General features: G+C 38.0%; 1 pseudogene; it reads right to left on the bottom strand.

Annotated features, from left to right (window-relative positions):
• Positions 1–970: 970 nt before the first annotated feature.
• LOC150029042 (uncharacterized) lies at positions 971–1949 on the bottom strand (annotated as a pseudogene).
• Positions 1950–4672: the final 2723 nt, after the last annotated feature.

The raw sequence follows: 4672 nt of genomic DNA, 5'->3' as shown, positions 1-4672 counted from the left end.
CTCGAGTGTGGACATATTCAATGGGAGAAGATCCCGCTTCAGTGTGTGTAGTCTTAACAGCACAGCCGCGCAAAATCTTATCTCCTAGGAGTGTATCAAATCTTAACAGAATAACCACCTGGATACCCACTTGGGTATCATTCTTCAGGATCAAATATGTTTTCAAGTACATTTACATGCTTTGTGTATCATAGTACCATGCATATGTTATTACGTGTCAGCATGCAAATACTCTATCAAGCCCTAACACACTTTGGGCTGAAACTGATAGAATACCTTTTAGTTTTTATAGACCCAAATGCACTACATGCACCCCTTGGCCCATTTAACACACTTTCGCTGACCTACCAGACCTTATACGAAAGATTATATCAATGCACGATGAGAGTTAGTATGCACATACTTGAGCCCAATCATGTACCTCTCGACCCAACAATCGAGCTGACCTGCCTGTCGCAGGCGCCGTTGCCCGAACTCCGAGAACTGGGCTCTACGTGCTCTGGTTCACTACACATTGTTCCCGTATGCCAATATAGTCCCACATCGCTTAGGAGTCGAGGCCAAAGGAAGTTTATATATTCCCTCCTCCCTCAACCCACCGAGGCACCTTTTAAGGACAAAATCGTGACGGAGCACCGACCTCCAAAGCGAACAATACCTCGGATGCAGTGATTGACCCTAGCGATGCTATCTCTCGGACTTGAGGTCAGAACATTGGCGCCCACCGTGGGGCCGAAGTGGCTCCTTAGCCCCTCAACTAGGAGGAATCCACTTCCCTTAGACCTCGACTGGGGGGCTTGTTCCTATATGCCAATATAGTCCCACATCGCTCAGGAGTCGAGGTCAAGGGTAGTTTATATACTCCCTCCTCCCTCAACCCACCGAGACGCCTTTTAAGGACAAAACTGTGAAGGAGCACCGACTTCCAAAGCGGACAATACCTAGGATGTGGTGATTGACCCTAGCGATGCTATCTCTCGGACTTGATGTTGGAACACTCATCATGATTATTATCATGTGGCACTTCATTGTTATCTTGCATCTGATTTTGTTGAGTTGGTTGCTGAAAAATATGTTGTGCAGCTGCTACTGCTTCGGGTCATAGATATTGCATCATAAAATCTTGAAAGGATTGAAACCGAGCATTCATGTGTTGAATCTGCTGCCTAAGTTCAACAATTTCTTTTAAATCAACTTTCTTATTACTAGAAGATGCTTGTGTTTCTTGTATGTAGTGATCAACACAGTCGTTCTGATGATCGACACATCCAACCTCACACACTCGTTCCTTGTACCTTCCACCTACATCTTGTACCCAACAATTGTTCCTTAATATTTCCTCCTCAACGGGATCTAATGGAGTAGATATTGAGGTAGACATAGATTGTGACTCAGATAATGCTCGAGAGAGTCTACTTTCTAAATCTTCCTATCAAAATGAAAAGTATTTGTTATCATAGTAATTAATGTACATGAAAAAAAAGTTCAAAATAAAACTAACATGTGTCTGCCTTGATCTATCATCTACAAAATCCCTAGTGCTCTTCCGTATATGTGTTTTTTGAAACACTTCATCAACATGGACCGAGCGGCCAAGCTCCTCTGTCTATAAAATTTTATAAATTAAGGAGGTAATAATTAATCATAGATTAATACAAAATTTTATATGGAAGTCATACCAAACGAATAGCGTGTTCATGCACACTAATGGATCGTCCGGTGTGCAGACATCCACCTTTTTCGAACAAACGATTCTTTGTAGCTATATCACATTTTGATCGATACACAGGCATGTTCCACTTTTCTTTGAGGCTATTCCAAACACTATTGTAAATCCATTTTGGTCGTTTACCTTCTTGGCGAGCTACTTTAAACATTTGTGAAAGGGTGTGAGAAGCCTTCGTATGGAAATTTTTCTTAACTTTTTCCTCATCCTAAATCGTCCATGTGACCTTCCTTTGCAAAACAACAAGAATCATCAATCCAAATTGTAAAATATAAGCATTTTTAAAGGGAATAAAAAACAAGTACCTTAAAACTATTAGAATTAATGGGCTAAACAAGAAGGGGGTGAATTGTTTGATAAAAGATTTTCACAAAGATTGGCTAAGAATGAAGATTTATCAACAATCATAGAAAGAGAAATCAGGGAAGCCAAGAAATCAAAGCAATTAAAACTGTATGCAGAAAAACAATCGGTTGAAATTTCGTTTAAACCGGTTATTTATAGCAGTAGAGACAAAAACCACATTAAACAATTTGTAATGAGTAAGAGAGAGAGAGAGAGAGAGAGAGAGAGAGAGAGATTAGACAATTAATTTATACTAGTTCACTCAACACCTGAGCTCCATCCACTCCCAGAAAACCACTGGGTATTCCACTAGCAATCAATCAACATATTACAAACACTCAACACCATAAAGAGGTGATCTTGACCACACAAGAACACTAGCCCTCTTTGCTTTTCACACAACCACTGTCAGAACAATCCTTTGACCTCACAGTTTTACAAACTTACAAATATAGAAAGGAACAAAATTACAAGAATTAAAAGGAACATATTACACCTAGTATTCAGGAAATCACAGAGCTCCTAAGACCAGTTCTTGAACGAATGCACAACCTTTAGGCAATCTTGCCAAACTTTGAATCAAATCTCTTCTCACAAACGTTTTCAATCTCATTTTTTTTTATATTTTGAATATAGAGGGTAATCATATTTATAACTCTTAAATCTAGCCGTTTTAGGCAATCAATCATGAGCCAAAACAGTTTTAAATCAACTAAAAGCAATTTTAACAGGTTTTTGAAAAGCTGTAAGAAATTTGAAAATCAACCAGTTGAAATGTCATTTTAACCGGTTGAATTGGTTTTGACAGTTAGTCAACCAAGTCAAAATCAGTTTTGAAAACCCTCAAACAAGCTGGGTGTAAAACAACCAACTAAACCGTGAAATGAACCGGTTGTTTTTCACTTGGCTTAGAAAAACATTTTTCCTTTTAAAAACAAATTGATTCAGCTTGTGCATAGGATTAAGAAAGAACTTTACACAAATTCTAAACACCCTAGAACTAAACTTCAATTAAAGCAGCACAACATCAAGCTCTCATCACAGATTTGGTTCCATCAAAGCTTCATTTTCTACAATCTCCCCCTGATTTGATGAAGACAAATTCTTGGGATGCTTTGGAATGTTCTGTTTAGATTTTTGGCACAACCTGCAATCACAAACAAATGCAGAAACACAGGATAATCTATTCCAGATCAATCAGGAACCACAAACTATTTTCCATTAGGTGATTTCCAAAGAGGAACGTCAGCCAAATCAATGTGAAAAACTAGTCACATATACATAGGTGCAGCAACAGAAAAACAATCGATTATTTCGCATGAATAATCGGTTAAAAATTTATCAGAGTTTATATCAATAACTTAAAACCAGTTAGAGCAATGTTCAAGCAAATGTGCAAGCAAAATAGATGCAGAAATAGGAACATTACAACCCAAAGCACATTCTCCCCCTATTTTTCTTCACAAATAGAGTGAAAGAATGATAAAAAAAAACAACATGGATTAAGGTAAGACATGTAAATCAATGAATCCTAACTCATTTCTTAATGAGAACAAACTTGTCCTTGGATAAGGGTTTGGTGAAGATGTATGCAAGCTGTCTTTCAGTGGAAATGAATTAGACCTCACAGTCACCATTACTAACATGATCACGAATAAAGTGATGTCGAATCTCAATGTGTTTGGTTCTGGAATGCTGAACTTGATTTTTTGTGAGATTAACTACACTTGTATTGTCACACAATAAAGGAACCTCACTGACTTTTAACCCAAAGTCCTCAGCTATTGCTTGATCCATAAAATTTGAGCATAGCAGCTCCCTACAGCTATGTACTTAGCTCAACAGTTGACAAAGCTACACAAGCTTGCTTTTTTACTGTGCCAGGATATAAGGCTTGAATCAGGTAGATGACATGTCCCACTTGTGCTCTTTCTATCCAATTTACATCCTGCAAAATCAGAATCAGAGTATCCAACTAAATGTATAGGAGAGTGTGAAGGATACCATAAACCCACAAATGTTGTTCCTTTAAGATATTTCAGGATTCTCTTGGCAGCTTTAAAGTGAGATTCCCTTGAACTGGATTGAAGTCTTGCACAAAGGCAAACAATAAACATGATATCAGGTCTACTTGCAGTGAGATAAAGTAAGGAACTTATCAACCCCCTGTGTTTAGTTTGGTCCACTACTGTTCCAGCTTCATCAACACTCATGTAATAGTTTGTAGACATGGGTGTTGTTGCAGCTTTACAATTCTCCATCTCAAACTTTTTGAGAATCTCTTTGCAATACTTAGATTGACACAAGAAGATGCCCTCTTTGGATTGCTTGATCTGCAGTCCAAGAAAGAAGGAGAGTTCCCCCATCATTGACATCTCAAACTCTTTCTGCATTGCTGTCACAAATTCTTCGCACAATTTATCATTAGTAGATCAAAAAATAATATCATCAACATATATTTGGACTAAGATGACAGCAGAATTAGACTTTTTAATGAAAAGGGTTTTGTCAATCTTCCCTCTTTCATAGTTGTGAGATAGAAGAAAGTGACTTAACCTTTCATACCACTGTCTAGGTGCTTGCTTGAGACCATACAAAGCT

The sequence above is a fragment of the Phaseolus vulgaris genome, chromosome 2, assembly GCF_051622355.1.
Source record: "Phaseolus vulgaris cultivar YP4 chromosome 2, ASM5162235v1, whole genome shotgun sequence".
Taxonomy (NCBI): Eukaryota; Viridiplantae; Streptophyta; class Magnoliopsida; order Fabales; family Fabaceae; genus Phaseolus; species Phaseolus vulgaris.
The sequence above is the reverse complement of the archived record's forward strand: the minus strand, read 5'-3'. Positions and strand labels throughout refer to the sequence as shown.